This window comes from Semicossyphus pulcher, unplaced genomic scaffold (genome assembly GCF_022749685.1).
Source record: "Semicossyphus pulcher isolate SPU_LCO1_2020_fin unplaced genomic scaffold, fSemPul1.0.p SCAF_15, whole genome shotgun sequence".
Classification (NCBI taxonomy): domain Eukaryota; kingdom Metazoa; phylum Chordata; class Actinopteri; order Labriformes; family Labridae; genus Semicossyphus; species Semicossyphus pulcher.
The window spans coordinates 26,434,211-26,452,928 of NW_027211659.1; the positions used below are offsets into that span (position 1 = coordinate 26,434,211).

The 18,718-nt window shown below is 43.2% G+C and overlaps 1 protein-coding gene across 1 annotated transcript in view; it reads left to right on the forward strand.

Moving 5' to 3' along the window:
* clasp1a (cytoplasmic linker associated protein 1a) overlaps nt 1-18,718 on the forward strand; it is a 103,405-nt gene that overhangs the window by 4,675 nt on the left and 80,012 nt on the right. The window lies entirely within an intron of this gene.

Here is an 18,718-nt window from a genome sequence, read left to right on the forward strand (position 1 = left end):
TTGCGACGGCTCTGCCTCCCTTTGTCCCTGTGTTTTTGCAGCCATACATTTTGGTGCTTTTGGCTCCTGGAAACACCAAAATATATCTATGCCAAGTCACCCTTAGTATTTGGTTTTTACAGGATATATTTAATGATAAATTGACTCGCTTTTCTAGTCTTGCGACCACTCAAAGCATGTCGCATTCACCCATTCACACACTGACGGCAGAGGCTGCTACCTTAAGTGCCCAACTGTCAATCACTCTTCACATTCACACACCGTGGGCTGTACCACCGCGAGCAATTTGGGGTTCAGTGTCTTGCCCAAGGACACTTCGACGTGTAGACTGAGGGAGATGGGGATCGAACCACCAACTCTACCACTGAACCACAGCCGCCCGGGATGCATACGAAAAAGCACTCTGCAGGAAATTTAAGCATCATTTATCCACGGTTGGCGGCATACTTTAAAATGAAAATACAATTTTACAGGTAATTCTAAAGCTAAGAAATAGTTCCTTCAACAGTCAGGTTAATGTGTCACAGACAAGACAGGATTAAAGTCCCACAAACACCTCTAATACCTCTAATTATGTAAAATGCTATCACTGCACCACCTCCTCCCTAAAGGCCCCAGAGGCTGTGAAGTGACACTGAAATTAAGGCTTGTGCTTGTGTGCAATTTGATTACTAATGTCTTCTTAAAGGAACGGAAAGCTTTAACTAATTGCTCCTGCCAGGCTATTCTGATTGTTTCTAAATAGAGCCGTTTAGTGATTCATGCACATGCAATCTCACACGGAAAGAGTCATGTGCGCAGCAGAGGGACGCCTCTTAATGCAGTTGTCATTTTCCAGAGCGATCTCCTTCTCAGGGTGTGTCCGTGCAGCAGCCACATCCCAGCTGTGGTTCCAGCTACTAAATTACCTCGAAACAAGCGCGTACACACCTGATGGCTGGCTAAATGCAGAGGTGTGGTGCTGTTAGAGTGAGCGGATTCACTGTGAGTACTTTGTAGATCACCTGCAGTCTTTGGATGAGGTTATATTTAGGCTGTGAGTTTTCTGAGTGCGCTTCTGTTTGTATCTGCGCATGCTGTATGCACAACCCTGCTTGACATGTAAAGTGTTCCCTGTCAGCTCCATAATAATAGGTGGTTCATCCTATACTGTACTCACTCCACCTTCAAATTCACTTTTCAAAGGTCCCATGTGCACATCTTCATATTCATTTAAGTGACATTGAAAGCAATTTTATGCATTTGCACTGATTTTACTACAGACAGATGACTCGTAAGTAAGAAGGCTTTAGTATGGCGGCCGCAATTGTGCTGCAACGGCCCAAACAGAAGAAACAGGCCGCATATGCAGAAACGATTCCAATTTGAAAACACATGGAAAAGCCCAAAACAAATGCAACGCCGAAAAGGAAGGAAATGAAAAAATGTGCCGCAAAAAGCCGCAACAAATGCATTAACATCAAACGCGCGCTGCAAATACAGAAACGATGCCAATTCAATAAAACAAATGCAAAATAAACGCGCTGCAAATGAAAAACAACGTGCAGCAAAAAGCCGTAACAAATGCATCAAACGCGCTGAAAATACAGAAACGATGCAAAGTCAAAATCACACAAACACAGAAAACACATGCAAGAGAAAAAAGACAAATCCAGTCAACACAACAGAAGCGCTCCAGGTCTGATCTGTTCAGAGGAACAGTTTATTAGTGATGGAGAGAGACGGAGGGAGACGAGACAGTGAATTTATTAATTATCAGACCTTGTAATGTTAGAGTGTCTCTGTTGTTCATGCACCAGCGACTGCTGTGCAAAAACACACAACTCCATAACATGAGCAAAGAAATCACAGCTTTTGATGGCTCCTGATTGACGGATAGCTTTGCTGAAGTAACCGCTGTTACTGTGTAGCTACTGTTAGCTGTGCGGTTAGCGGTAGGCTAATTGTAGATGACTCTGGCTGTGTTCGAAATTACGTATTATACTAGCAGTACGGACTGATTGGCCAAAATGTAGTCTGGAGTATGCAAACAAAAGCAAAATGTGCAGTATGCCAAAAATAATGTTGCACTGATTCGGAAAAAAATCTCCTACTGTATCCCACAATGCAAAGCGCTGGAACGTCACAACGGCATACTACATACTACCGCCGAACACAGTATGCAGTGGCTTGTATGTAGTGTATAGTATCCGTTTTCGAACACAGCAATAGTCTGGTGTTGGACTCTGAGCACTTGCATGTGTTTTGTGTGTTTATGACTTTTCGTTTCTGTCTTTTTATACATTTGTTGCGGCTGTTTGCAGCACGTTTATTACATCTGTAGAGCGTGCATGTGTTTGTGAATTGGCATCGTTTCTGACTCTGAATCTGCAGCGTTTTTATCTAATGGACTGTTTGGGCCGTTGCAGCACGATTGCCCTTGTCGGACACCGTACTTTAGTCACCCTGCCAAATCGTTGAATGACTGCATTAGTTTACATGATAGATTTTACAACATAGTTTTATTACTTGGAGGAAGTAATCATGCAAATAATTCAGATAAAAATATAGCCTTCAGTGTAAGAGGCAGCGTCGTTGCTTCTTTTTGGATCATCCTTTCGCTTTACTCTAACCAAAACAAGCACTCGAACTCGTTCAAGGTAATGGTTTAATTAAACAACATGATTCAGATCGTTTTAATCAGCGAGTCCTAGAAAAAGCTCACCGCAAGAAAACCTGACAGTTACATTTAAAGCAGCATTCTGTGCGACAACAGCTTGGACAGTTTTGTTGACAGATTTATCTTCATGTTCGATTCACAATGCAGACGCAGCGTAAATGAGTCACGCCCAACAATTATAACAACATAATCATTGCCCTCCAGTGAATTCGTATTGTGCAATGGTTCCTCCTTGTCACTTTCGTCTGCCAGCAAACAACAGAAAAATGCCTATAAGCGGCTGTGTGGTGGAAAGAATCCAGAATTAAGTGTTTGTATGAGAATACAAACCAACAAAATGGGATTTAAGGCGATAAAATGTTCGGGATCGACAGGAAGAATGTAAATATTGTGAGATACTAGGTTAAAGCTGTCGTAGGGCTGGTTTTGATCAGTCTTAAGGTTTAGCGATGATGTTACCTGCTGATTTCACTCTTGGCCATTCAGCGGGATCTCCAAGAAAAACAAGGTGGGAAAAGGGAGACTAAGGCAGACAGACAAGAAGGATGTTGTCAGTTTAGTTATTTCTCTCCCCCTTGCATGTCGATTTCCTTTATTTCCGCCTCTCCGATGATCATAGTTTACACAGTATGACACATTGTTTTCTGTCTGCATGCTACAGGACTACAAGTCCCCAGAAAACAAACAGCAAACAATGATTTGATTAGTCCTTCACCCCCCTCGTCTCCCCCTTTTTCCCACACCTTGTCTCCCTCCAGAAGACCAGTTAGGCTCTTGTCAGTAACCATCTATCACGCCACTGCTCCCCGCCATCATTTCTGGCTCCACCTCTCCCTGTGTTGCACACGAGCCTGGAAGCTGAGCTGGTTCACTGACTAAATCGATGCAGGCTGGCAGGACTGGTTTCCGGATTGACGAGCCCTGAAGTGATCGCTCAGACAGGCTGGTGCCACCTGTAATGTTGTTGTTAGCGCTGTCTGGGCTGAGTGGCATAAGCAGGACCAAAGGAGAGGCAGGATAATTAAGGAAGCAGACCACCAATATGATAGTGACACGTTCTGTTACACTGCCTACAAGGTGTGCAGCGCTTCAGTTATCTTCCTTCAATAGTGATTATTAAACAGCTGCTGTGGGATATCTTTCAAGTTTGATCAAGCACTCAAAATAAGCTACTCCGGACTTGAATTTTGTGTATTTATCTATCTATCTATCTTACGTATTTATCTGACAACATTAGGAAAAGGATCGCTACAGAGATAGACGTTTCAGTTACACAGAAAGATGCTTTTTGATGCCAGAAACGGCCATGAAGCTGCTCTCTGCAAAGCCACCAGACTCCATTCATAAAACAGTCATTTTAACTTGCAGATAATGGGAGTTGCTTATCTGCTGCTTTCTCTACAAACAAATATTAGCTGTGTCCCAATCTAGGGGCTGCAGCCTTTGAAGGAGGCGGTCTACAGAGGATGCACCATTCATAGCCTGTGAAGACCATTTAAGCTGAACTGAAATGAGACGGTCTTGTTTACGGAGGATTTCCTGTTTGTGTCACCAGTTGTTCCCGCCCTTAACCATGCGTCACCAAACGATGCTCCAGTCGTCTTGCAACAGGTTCTAAATAGCTAGCATAACTAATGTTATGTAGCTTAAAGGTATAATAAGTAGGATTTTTCCTGTAACACCAAAGTCACACAATAACACAAACAGACTAACTGATTGAGTACCAGTGTTTTGCAATGATAAATTAGTGTTTTTTTCAGTGGGGTCTGGTGGATTTGAAGAGAGCAATGTAAAGGCTGTTACTGGTTAAAAAAAGGATCCTACATTAATGAAGAATGTGTATATCTGCAGACATTCTGTCGTCAGACACACTCAACAATCTGAGCCCGTCTTTGGCAAAAACAAAAACTTAGTGTACAAACCGTCTGGCTGCTTATCTAATTGAGCAATTCCAAAAGTTTTTATTCGTCATTCAGACTCATCCACAGATGCCTTAGGAGCTGAGCATGACCACCCTCGTCTACTCTGCATTGTGCAGGGTCTCTCCAGGGGCTTCAGTCAGATCAGCTGAAAGTGTTTGTGAAATGTGTCCCAGCTTATGTTTGTCAGATTCAGGGTAGAGGACAGGGGCGGTCTTTGGGGAGCCGTTGAGTGGTTGGTGTCTCTGCTATGAAATGGTCATTTCTTTACTGCTTATTACTGTTTGGTTCCAAAGTGGATAGTAATGACATTTCTCCTCACTTCCTTTGACCGAACAATCCCAGTTGCACCATAATGTTTGAGATGCACAGATTGCATCACCAAAACAACGTGGTTTGGTGATGCAGAGAAATAAAGCAACATAAACAAACCCCAGTCGTAAAATCGCATGCACGCGTTTCATGTGGCGCTGGGGATTTTAGAACTGAATCATGGTGGTATCGTGCGGCACGCTGCTTTTGGGGGAGGCAGTGGAGAACAGACAGGAAAGTCTCGGCCTTTTGTCTTTGTCAGGTTGTGCTCTGTGTCTGTCGGGAGGACTGACCAGCTGACATCATCAAAGACCGGACGGATGATTAGTCGTCTGGTGCTCAAACACTCGATGCTTAATGCTCCAGGGTGCAGCTGAAGGATCACTTTGAAGTTGTTCTCATAAAGGGGCTGGTTCTGTTGCCCTGCGGGGGAATATCGCGTCTCAACAGGATGTTTTACAGCAAATAATGTGGCCTATTAAGGCACCTGTTTCCTTCTGGTGACATTGTAAAGACTCACCTCGGCTGGCTGGAGTCTCAGCACACTGCTAAGTGTCAGTCTGCTACCTGAGACAAACAGAATTAATGTGGCCACATTCCAATATAAATAGAAGAATGTTTATCATTGAAAACAATGCGTCACTGTGGTTAATGGGTCGCTTTAGACTTTCCCTCCTCTCTGAATCTTTCTCATGTCATCTTTTTTTGTCTCTTATGTGCAAAACATGATGAAATAAATGTACGGATGTCCAAAGATTTCTGGCATCTATTCCTGATCATAAATAATGGATATTTGGTGATAAACAGTTAAATCTGATACTTTTCTTTAATTAAAGTATTAAATAAAGTATCTAAGTTCTCAGTCCTATCATGCTATTATGGGGAGCTAATGCCATTATTGTAGAAAAAAGAAATTCACTGCCTTTGGAGGACGCTATTCGCTCCTCCAGTGGGCCCTGGAAAACTAAACTACGCTTCCTCAATCTAGCACGCCCGCCTCCGATGTCACGTCTCGTTCAAGACCGTCAGGTTTGAAATGCAGCCTGCGGACCCGAAGATTTTTTAGAATTCTCGTCGTATTTCAGATTCTGTCCCGCTCTGAGCCGTTGCCTGCAGCGATCAATGTCCTCGACTGGAGAGCGGTAGTATTTCACTCCTGGGCCGTTCCTTTCAGAGGGAGGGGTGCAATGCACGCTGGGTGTTGTAGGAATGTAGAATAGGCGAAACCACGAGCTGTTTGTACAACTTTCTCCACAGCTATGGCGCCAATTTCAAATATTATTGCCTCTATCCATTTCAGAGAACACCAGCTGTGACTGACAGCGGCGAATTTCTCCCTCCGTCCTGTGTTTCTTACAGTTTTTTCATAGCACACTTAAAACCATTCAGGCAAAGAAGCGCAAGTATTCTTTCACTTTTTACTTTTTATTCACGGTTTCACGTGTAATTCTTTTTTTAATTTCAGTGTTTATGGTAGGAAAGTGACGTCAGACGCACTGGTGGTTTAAAACCTACACAGACAAGAGATATTGATTGCAAGATCTAACAAGAGTTAGAAAGTTGTCTGAAAAAACATCGTAGATATAAGATATTTTGCTTGTTAAAAATTGGTTCAATACTTACCTCGGTGAATATTGGGTGAAAGAATCGATCTGTGCTCAGATCCAGCTCTCTCACTTCAGCTAACAGACTCAGGTCCTTCTGCGTGTCTCTTAAAGGGGCGGTGGAGAAACACCTGACACAGATACACAGTGCTCCGTCTCTGCCTGTTACTCTTGCAGCAGCATGTCACACGGACAATTAATGAGCAGCCAGGATGAACACAGCGCAATTACAAGTGTTTTTTTTCCTGCACTTTGCTATCCAACCTCTGAGCAAAATAATGCAGATAACAAATAACCCGTGGAGCTCTGTAGGTTAGCATTCAGTCTGTCTCTGTTTGTGTATCCCTCATGGGCTTACTGAATCAACAGTGTTTATCTCTTATTTACTGCATCAGGACTTTGTAGAGTTAATAGACAGCCTGGAAAGTTTGGTAACATTTTTGGAGGTATATATTTCCAACATTATCTGTTTGTGTTCACAGTTACAGCCCATGTGCAGTGAGTGTGCTTGTACAGCAGGTAAACCTCATGGTCCGTATCCTGAGTCATTCTCTCTTGAAGGGGGACTTTGGAGCCTCGGCGTAACCTCTTGCTAAACGTTAATACCAAAACTTTGTGAACTCTGGCAGAGCGCAGGTTTGTGCAGAGCTCGGGGGGAAAAGCTGCAACACACGGCGCTCTGCTGCAGCGATGAAGGGAAGCCTTCAACATGACGCAGAGCCAGAGCGTGCTCGGCCCCTGTTATGATTTTAGATGATTTACAAAACACAAAAGACCAGTGTGTGTGTGTGTGTGTGTGTGTGTGTGTGTGTGTGTGTGTGTGTGTGTGTGTGTGTGTGTGTGTGTGTGTGTGAGAGAGAGAGGGAGAGTGTGTGCGAGTGGGGGTGGTTGCGTGAGGATTTATGGTTTTAGTTAAGTCAGGGTTTCTGTGTGTGTGTTATGAATGAAATGAAACAGCTGCCACCACACGTTTTGTTGGGGATTTGCTGTTTTGATTGTTGTGTAGAGCTTTGTGAGACTCTGATATGATCTGAAAATATTTTGCAAAATGAAAGTAGGTCGTCTGTGATTTTTGTTGCTCGGGTTTGGAACTCATAACAGGTTTTATGTGTGATCTGGTTGTAAGTTAGTAAAAACACGTTGTTAAACCAGTAAAACGTATCGATTGTATGAACAGAGAGCAAACATTAAAGTTGGATTCTTACCTATTAGCAAATATATAAACATAGTTCTTCTATCAGAGTCAGTTTAAGCTCTTAAATGTCAAACTTAGTATATTACTTCTAAGATCTTGACGTGTATTTAGCCATTTTCACACAGGGTAGTGTTACCTGGGGACTTCATGTGGCGCATTCTCATTGGATAAGCAAAGTTGACTTGACGTTATCCCCAGATATAATATCAAATCTCCAAATAATACTCCTTTCCTAACATTACTATAAAAAGGCTACCATATAATCAGATTGAGCCTGATGAAACGTTCTCCGCTGCATGCTGCTTTGCATGTCATCCATCATTTTGAGATTTATTTCAATGACCTGGTTAGCCAGAGATTGTCCTAAATTCTTATGTGACAAATACAGAGGCAGACAAAAGCAAACGCTCGTAGAGTTCACACACCGGGCAGAGCTTTAAGGACCGCTAGCATCACGTTTAACCCAGAAACGTAGCTAACAGGAGCTACACTTAGCATTTACTTTAGCAGTTATCTGTCATCATAAAGCATTTCTCGCATGATCCAGCTTCACCAAAGTCAGAGGCAGAAGATGTAGAGGGAGATGCAGAAAAGTTCAAGCAACTATCGTCTCATCTTAAAAAAAGATATTGCATTGTTTTTACGGGCGCCTGGTTGTAATGCGGTACTACCGCCAGACGGTGACTGTTTCGCATCTGAAAGCTGTTTGCTAACCACCATTAGATAACAAGAGAAGAAGAAAGCATTAGCGCCAGGTGCCGGTAAAGCTGGTGCGGCGCTGTGAGATTCGGAACCAGAGGAAAATGCAGACTTCTGCAGCCGTTAAAGAATTAATTGTGGGACTCCTTTAAAGAAAAAAAGATAATGAGATAAGTGCAAACTTTGAAAGGTAAAACTAGCATATCATCTTACAGTATGGCTGATTCTCACCGTAACAGAAACGATCCATGTCTGTTTGTTATATAGGGACGATGCAGTTTATTATGGTGCGTTCTATTTACCTCGGAAATTGGAATTTGGAACTGGGAATGACGTTACACCCGAGTTGACCGCGTTCCAGCACAGTCTGTGGTTCCCGTTCAAAAAGTCAACTACAGAACAAACATGAGGTCCACAACACATCCACAGATAGAATGTGGACAGTGCTGTGCGTACGGCTGATTTCATGAGACACAAATAAGACAGAAGTGATAATAAACAGTTCATACTACAGCTTTCATTTACTGTCGATGCACGGACATATGAGGTCAGGGTTGGTGAGGTTCCTCCGACTTTCCGAGTCAGAAATCCGACCTCAGGGGGGCGTTCCGGTTAAAATTTCTGACTGGGAACTCAGGAAATTCTGTCTTGTGAGTACAAACAGAACGCACCATTATACCCCGTATTTTTGTGGTTCACATTTTGTGAGTTGTGAAAAAGTAATTGGCGTCTCTCTCGTTATGTCGAATAGTTCCCAGTAAATATGGAATTGTATTTTAGCTTGATCTGTTAATCAGTACATTTCTTTTTGACCTGACATCATGTTTGTATTTGCAGCATGTTTGATGTGATTGTATTTGTTCAGGGTTTCTGCAGCATGTTGCCATTGTTGCATTTGTTTTTTGCTTTTGAATGTGTTTTTTATTTTGCATCATTTCTGAACTTGCAGCCTGTTTCTCCTAATAGAAATCTTTTGTTGCAGCACGTTTGCTTTTGTCAGCCACCGTAGAAAACGGCTTTAAACTGTTGTCATAGACGTACGGTTTGATCGACACTTTGGGGGCTGCCCTAATAAAATTCTACACTGTTCAGTTTGGTTGGAATCCCCTTTTTAATGATGTGATAGCTGTGTGCTGTGTGAGGTGGTGTTTGCTGTGCAGGGCTGCAGGAGAAGAGGTGCAGAGTGTAACTGTACATGTTTGTGTGTGTCTGTGAAGCATCAGCACAGCCAGCTTGGGAAAAGGGCTGCGCCATGATGTAAGTGACGCAGCAATTGGTAGAGAGGGAGGAGCAGAGACGAAGAGGAGGAGGAGGAGGAGGAGGAGTGCAGACAGAGTGTGGCGGACCTCCTGCTGATGCTCAGAGAGGCCGTTTTAAAGCACCAAACTCCTGGATCCAAACCAACAGGCCCTTTTTCTGTTTTCTGTTCTGCATCAATCCTTCCTCCTCTGTCTCCCTGCTCCTTTTTCTCCTTCTTCTCCTCTTTGTCTGTACAGTTCTCCTTCACATCCCGCCCTGTTTCTAACCCTGTGAAACCTCCCCTCTCCTTTGTTGTCTCTCATTGAGTGCAATCTGTGGCCTATTTAGAGATTGTGCTGTGTAAGAGATGATGCCTTTGTGTGTCACCACCAGCAGCGGCAGCAGCTGTAAATCCCCATGTCGTGATGACCCCCACCATCACTACCAGTTGATAGTGGTGGGACCCTTTGCTGCGCTGACCCAATGGTCATAATCTGCTCCCTTATTTAATCTGCTCAACTCGAGGATTTTTTTCCTTTTTTCTGAGATAAGCTCGCATATCTGCGTGTGTGGCAATCCCCGATTTCACCAGGTCGCTGTTTGCCATGTGATGCAGGAGAGATGTAGTCTGATTTCCTCTTCACCGGGGTACTCCTTCTCTGTCGGCCTCCGTAAACACTCTGGACGTAAATTGAAATTCCCCTCAGCAACAGTAAATCGGCAATTAATGAGCACAACTGTGCGCCGGCACACAGAGAGCGGAGATAGACCGCTGGGTGTGTTCATGCTGCGATTGTCTGCCTCTGTTAGTCGTACCCTTCATGACGGCACGCTGAGAGATGAATGAAGGGTCTTATCAGCACTACGCGCTGCCAATAACAGCTGTATCGTACTCTGAGGGGCCTGATGAATCTGTTTGTGCAGATACAATTATGATATAGATATCGTAAAGATGCTTAAACGCTCGGATGAGGCAGGATGACTGACGGTATTCCCGTGTCCTTCACTGCTCTCTTTTATTGTACAAAGGCAGCATTAATTACTAGAGGTTGTGTTCTTTAATTTAAAGCACAAAGATTAGTGACTCAACCAAGGTCAGAGAATGTGTTTCCTGTATCTTATTCAGTGCGTCATATTTTCGTCATTTAAAAAGGGTGTTCCCAAAAAGGTTTCTCTTCTTGATGCACTGAAAAAAAAACAAAAGGACAAAAGAGAAACTACAAAAAGGTGTGGTTATAATAAATGTGTGAGGTTAATTAATTAGAACAGAAATGCACATTGATTTTGTTCTTGCTACCGCCCTGCAAAACGTGTAAAACATGGCAGGTTGGTCGGTGGCCCTACACTTCAAATTATGATGCTGTAAACGTCAAGATAGGGTTGCTTTAAACTCTTATAAAGGCAGAGGTGCAACATTACAAACTCTAACAAACTTTCACACCTCATCTTCCCTCTGTTGTTGCATCTGTTGGAATTAAAGCAATAAAATCTCCATGAAAGGAAACAGAGAGTTAAATGTACTAATCTGGGAGAGGGGTAGTTTATTTGTGCTGGCCTGTCTTTGCCAAAAAAAGCAAAGCATTGTGGGTAACAGGAGATGGGGGTGGACAACTGATAGCAGGGAGCTACTGTGTTTTCCATCCTTGCATTATATAAAGAACAGAGAGAACACCGCAGTCTAGACGGATGCTCATGTTAATGTGTAGTGGTTGTTAATGGCATGGATGGTCTTTCTCCCCAGCTGATGAAATATCTGATATGATAGATACATTAACAGCTGTCCATTATGAGAGCTAGTTGTGTGTGAATGTTTAGAGATGGCAGGTTTTTGCTTTTTGCTCTTACCTCCCAAAAGAGGACAAATGAGGTTAAAATGCAGCAGCGAACAGTCGTACGCCGGGCGACAGACCACAAGAGTTTCTGGGTGATTGATCGCAGATTGAACCCTCCCGACAATCGAGCGAGAAACCTGGTGTTCAGCCCGGGTTATCTGTTAACGTGAAGGGTTTACAGATCAAGACCAACACCTCTCCAGCTGCTCATACACGCCTCGATGCTGCTTCAATAATTTCAAACAGCTTTGATATTTAGGATTTAAAAAATGGATGATTGCGCCTGTGGCTGCTCGAAATTGGAAAAACTGACATTGTGGCATCTTTTATTTATCTGCAAGATGTGTCAAAATGTGAAAAAAATAAGGACATTTTGCTGCCCTGTAAAACTGAACACCTGCCCTGACCATCCAGGTAACTGGAGCTGCATTGCGTGCATGTTTACAGGCAGGTGATGCACTGACATTAGTTCGCTATGTACTTTGGTAGATGTCTTGCAAGTTTTCCTTTCATATCAATCCAAAAAGTTGCAGCCGGATGCGTTTGTTTGCCGTACTTTACATTGCAAAACCTGTAATGTAAGAACATGTGCATATCACAACATTGATTCTGAAACAATGCAAACAGGCTCTACCTTTCTCCCAGAGATTAATGCTCATTATCATCAGGTTGTAAGGGCGTAATCAAATCTGAAGCCGTGCATACTGATCTATTTCACAGAGTCATGTTATACAAGTTGTTCCTCCTGAGGCGGACCACCTCTCTCCCTGCAGGAGGAAGTCACAGCACATTACAGCTGAGAGAAGAGAGGCCTTTAAACTCGTCTCAGCTCTTTTTGGTGCATTTGTGTGTGGCTGTGAAAACAACCTGCAGGCACCGATCAGCTGAGTGTCAGTGTGTTTGAGTTCTTGCCAGAGTGCTGGTCCCAGTTATGTGTGTGTGTATGTGAAGTTTACAATGAGTATTGAAAGCACCACTTTCTACATGTCAGAGTTAACATAGTTTTATGCATCCTGTTACTATGTTCCTCGGTGATCACAGCATGTATTCAGGCAGGTGCTGACTCTTCTGAACAACGTAAACACGCACGCTGTCTTCGTCTTTTGCTCTCTGTCTGTCTGTCTGTCTGTCTTATTATTGAACTCTGTCACCCCTCATCTCTTATTCTGCCTCAGCAGTGCTGCGTCATCCCGTCTAGATTGTAAAAGCCTCTCATTTGAAGTATGAGTTATCCAACATTCGACACACAGCTCTTTTTTGTCAGTTTTCTCAGAGTCATAGGTTAACCAGAGGCGTTTTCCACCACAGGAGCTCTTACCAGGAGCTAGGAACCTTTTGGAGGAACTCAGTGCAAACAGGATGTAACAGTTGTAGTTATATGATTTTAAACTCCTTTTAAAACTTGATTTTATGCTTCATTATTGGATTGATGTATCAGTGATCAACAGTATATCATCGTTGCAAAGGGACAACATTGATCCACATCAGTAGCTTTAAGATAAATCTTCCAAAGGCACGTCCATGTCACCATGTCTGCACAAACTAACTCATTGCAAGGATAAAGGAGCAGTTCGCCCCTGGAAAAAGTGACTGTCAGTCAAAGCTGGTGTTCTCTGTAATCAATAGAAACAATAATATTTGAAATAGGCGCCATAGCTGAAAGTGGTTTCGCCCATTCTACATGCGTGCATTGCGCCCCTCCCTCTGAAAGAAACGGCCCAACGAGAGACGCTACAGAGGAGAAGAGCCGGTACAGAATCTGAAATACGACGAGAATATACCGGTGGATTGTCTAAAAAATCTTCAGGTCTGCAGTCTACATTTCACACCTGACGATTTTGAACGAGACAAGACATCAGAGGCGGGCGTCCAAGATTGAGGAAGTGTAGTTTAGGAAGCTCCCTCCGCCAGACGACGTAAAATGCGTCATCTGGCAGAGGTTTTCCAGGGCCCATTGGAGAAGCGGATAGCGTACCATAATGGCATTAGCTCCCCGTAATAGCATAATAGGACTGAGGTTTTTTTTCTTGGCAGACTTTTTGTTTGTGTTTGTGTCTGTATCTGCAATTGTGGTGTTGTTGTCTGAGGAATTGATATAAGATAAGATCATGATGAAACTTGTGATTTACACCCCTCGTACTCCTGCATTATATGTCATCCACAATTTTTAAAAATCAGCAGCAGCCTGGTTTGAATCTCTGGTAAACTTAGACATGCTACTCTGAAATAATGATGCATTTTGGGTGCTTTACATAGTGTCATCAGTGGTGTATAATCTCTTGCAAAATTCACATGTAAAAACAATTTTTTCTCTGCCTCAGTGGACATCTCACCCGGTACATTTTGTGCCAACTTGACTATAGTGCTCTTAACAGCTCCTCCTCTGTGCTGACTTCTTTTTCAGCATGAAATACAACCTGCATTAGATTAAAATACGGCTTAACCTTGCCAAACACATCAACTTGAGTGTGATAAAGGTCTGTATCCTTCTAGCTTTCTGTATCCCTGTCTCAAGATCGCCTCCCTCTCATACCGTGCTTGATGAGTCGTTTCAGCAGCCTGTCAGTCAGCCCAGACTCTGATGTTTTCATTGCAGCTTCCTTTCTCTTGGTGTACAGCGTAACACAGTTACTCCCTTGTCTGGCAGCTCGGCACGTGGCTTTGATGTCTTTTGTGGCAGCCTCTCCTTAAGAAACTGGATTACATCATGAGTAGTGCAGCAGACACTCCTGTTTTTGCAGAGGTGACAGCGGCTCGTCCCCTCCCTGAACAGTCAACTCTTAAAACGCCAAAGACTTGTGCACCTTTAGGATCAGATTTTTACCTGCCTTTACACTTAAGGACAAGAATACAAAAGATCAATTCAAACCTCAACAAACAGACTAGTTTTAAGTAAAGCCAGAAACATGGTAGTTTGTGCTCTGATTGTTGTGGAGTCTTAAAACAAAACGCCTGAGTGTTCAGACTCTGAATTCAAAAGGATAAGCTGACGGGGCTTGCAGACTGCTTGTTGGGGGGCGTGTTGCTTCAGGAGCCAGTGAAACAATAGAATTGTGTTTTATTTGTAGGCTTATGTTTGTGCATGTTTTCTTGAGTGACGTTTGCCCCAGGATGCTGCGTCCTGCTGTGCACGTGCACCTCTTGCACCCTCAGAGGAACGTGTGAAGAGGCAACAACCCTGTAAAACTTGCGTATAATCCCGGGATTGTGTTCTTAAAATTCTAAGGAGTGTTTTTGTCCAGTCAGTTCTCCTCCATGTCATTTTCCATGTCAGCCTCCTGCAGCTCTAACACCCGTATCATGTTATCAATTTGGCCATTGGTTCTGCAGAGTCAGCAGAGGAAGGAAACCACTGAGTGGAGCGTACAGCTAATGTGCTCTGTCATGGTCCAGCGTTAGCGGTGTGGAAGAGTGCTGTGTCATGGACAAAAGAGTGTGTTGTACGATACAGAAATGTCCTTGTTGCCTTCATATTACAGGGAAATGTGCTGTGAGGCAGATAAAAGACTTTTTTATACTCGATAAGTACAGAGTCAGGGAAGAGCAGGGGGAGCAATACAGCTGAGACATGCTTTGTCAAACACTCACAGAAGTTCGCTAGCATGGCAGATAGTCAAAATGATTGTTATGATTGCAATATTAAAAAGAATAAGTTCTGTATGATGCACCTCTGAAATCCACATAAGGGAAACTGGCATTGAATTGGTATTCTGGTATTTTTACATATATTCAGTCATGGGTTCATTTTTTCTCTTTTCAAAGACGCCAAACTCTACAGACAAAAACAGCAATCTGATGGGAGTTGGTCGACTCCCGCTGCCTCGTTCGATTAATTGGTTTTCTTTGGTGTTTTGATTGATCAGCTTGGATCCGACACAATCCTTGTGCGACACAGAAAAAGACACTAACCTATTGAGGCAGCGGGAGACCAACAGCTCCCGTGTTCTGCAAGGTAAAATTGCTGTTTTTATCAATGGAGTCTGGTTGCTTTGAGGAGAGCAATGTAACGTCTGTTTTTGTTAAGAAAAAGGCATCGTACTCTTTAACAAAAAGGTTTATCTGTGTATGGATCCTATCCACGATACTTTTAGACACTTTGGGTAACAGTCTGAGCCTATTGGAAGCAGATTTAAGCACTTTTAGTGGCAATACTTTGCATTTTTCGCCAGGATTAAGGTGCATCCATAACAGCCTGATTTTACAGATATTGGCTTATAGATCAACTGGCGACATTTCAAAACTTTATGTACCTATGAGACATTTAGATCCCGACTGGAGCAGGGGCGGCTGTGGCTCAGTGGTAGAGTCACTCAATCGGAAGGTTGGGGGTTCGATCCCTGACAAATATAGAGAGGATATTTCATTATTTGAATCCCAAATTAGTTCCACAACAATTGATCAACACAGATCTTTTTGTTTGACCTGGATCGTCTCCTTCGTATATTCAGTCTTTGACCCAATGCTTCGTTTAATGGGTACATAACAGGACAGGACACCCTTCAGGTATCCTGTACATGCTCGTCCTGGATGCCCTCAGACACGAGTGAAAGTGGTCTGATGGATGATTTGGGGAAATAGAGAGAGACAGTTTTGACCTGTTATTTGTAATGAGTCTTTAGAACCTCATGTTTAATTTCCCTTTTCTTTATAATGCTTTTTATCTCCAAACAACAGCAGCTTCAAACACACTGCAGGGCTGCTCTAAGACAGGAACAACTTTATGCATGGATGGAAACTTGCTTAGCACAAATAGTTTGTCATTTACTAAAACTCATCCTAAGTGTGATTTTTAACAAACTTGTGAGAAGTACATCGGCTGCCTAAAGTGACTTGGCCACATCTCACCTCATTCTCAACACAATGCACGATTGTCAGTCAACACAGCATAACCTCTTCATAGGTAGAGTATTTCCTCCCAGCCATGCCCGAGGGTTTCCCCTGGAGACTGTCCACAGGCCTCCTGCAGGCTGTCAAACCACTGTCACAACAAGTCTTTACAGTAGGCTCTGACTGTGTTCAGGCTCAGTTTGGATTTGTTTTAATCACAATGGGCTCCACATTATCACTGTCCCTTTTACATCCAGCAGAGCCGGGCTTCTGTGCAATCTGAGCAACCAAATTAATATTCACAATTCATTGTTTTTAGGAATTGATACAGTATCGCAAAACACATCCCACTACTCACTTGTCATATAATAAGCATTGCTGGTGTAGCACTGCTTTGTAGTTCCTTTGTGTTATTGAGTGAATTGCTTAGTTCAGATCCAGAACAACATTTGTGTAGCTCACATTAACACAACACAAAGTTGCATATCCAGGCAGCAGTAGACAAGCAATGCTTATGTTATGCAACATAAAATGACTGTTTTTGTCAATGGAGTCTGGTGGCTTTGAAGAGACATATGCACCGGCTGTTTCTGATATCAAACAGCATCTTACTCCTTAAAATAAAGGTCTTTATCTGTAGGGATCCGTTGCATAATGCTGTCAGGGACCAAGAGCAACAATCTGAGCCTATTAGTGATTAAAACAAGCACTTCTGTCGGTGGGTGTACTTTGCTCGGGCGCACTTTAGCCCCCCGGGGTTATGTTGCAGCCTTAACAGCCCGTTTCTCAGGGAGAGGTAAAAGAATCTACAGGAGAAAATAAGATAAGTCATTTAGACCCCAAAATATGTAAAAATAGTACCTTTTAGTACCCTTTAATCCCCTTTCAATGTGAACGTGCTACCCTATTGCTATTTAACGTATCAGTTGCGACCTGTCCCAGGCTTGATTTGCAGAAATATCATCTCTATATGTCCTTGTCAATAGCTCCTCTCACACATGCACTGCACAAACAGCCGAATATTTCACCCTAACTTTATGCAGACTTTTACCTGTCAGCGTCCTGCTAAAATGTCTGCAAGAAGTCGGGCTGAGCCGATGTGTGAACGCAGCAGGTGATAGTCAGGAACATTCCAGGCGAGGGGTGATGATGTTTATATCATGCAACCGAAAGAGCGGCACGTTACAGGATGAATAAAAACATCGAGGTTGAAGAAGAAGAAGAAGACATACTTTATTAATCCCCAAAGGGAAATTAGATTTTTTCACTCGGTTTTGACAAACATGCTACACACACATGGACCCGAAATACACATGCACAAACAGACGTGCATTAATTGAGAGATGCATGAAACGGTGAGGTGGCTGCACATGGACATGCGCCCCAAGCAGTTGGAGGATTCGGTGCCCAGGAACAGACACCGCTCCAGCTACCAGCCCCAAGTTGGTCCATACCCGGACACCCTCTGGTTCCCAAGCCAGGTCCCTACAGCCTGAGCTACCGTCGGCCCCAAAAGGAGCATCACCAAGACGACATTAGCAAAGATGTCTGCAAACTGGAGAGATGAAAAGATTCGGGCTGAAGCCGAAATCATTCCTTACATGCATGGACTGCTGTGTACTTTTTTAGTCATGTACTGCACCATGCGACCCTCCCTCTGACAGGGAAAATCCCCCGGTGTGAGGGACATGTGTGAAAGGGCAACTCTGGAAAACTTCAGGGGCAGACTGTCTTGAAATTATCCTGCTCCAATCTAACCTGTGTCTTTCTTCTCTATGACCTTTATAAGTTCCAAACAAACAAACTTACCACCCTCAACTTCTGTGTTTATGTGTGTGAGCAGTCTCACCGCAACATCCTGAGTCAGCTTTCTCCGCCTTCATGTCCAGTCGTATTTAGTAGCTGCATTAGTTTGCTGCCACTTTCATTAAGACTGTTGTCTGCCAGCAGATTGATCTCCCCCTTTATTCTGTCTGACACGTGTCGTAGCAGTGTTTGTACGGCGCCCTCAGACACTGACTTTGTGTTAGTAGCTTCAATTTTGTGACTCGTGTCAAAAAAGCTGAAAATAAAATCAGTTCAGGTACGTGAGGTTCCTGCTGCAAGGTGTTTATTTTATTATCTGTGATTAATGAATTTCACCCTGTTAGGCTTTTATTTTTGGATATTCTATTCATCAATAACTTTCATCAGTGCTGGCTTGTACACTTGGGTAAGCATGTGTTTCTTTCACCTTTAATAGCTGATAAAGTGTTTCTTGTTTCAGTCGATGTGTGGTCGGCCCCTGTTGCTGTTTTTAGTAAAATGCTGGTGGCAAGTGGGACTCATGAGCACCTCAGCTAACGTCACTATCTGTCCCGTGGTTACCGTCTGATAAGCCACATCTCTACCTCTAGGACAGAGTTTGGGTGTTTCAAAATAAACAAGACATT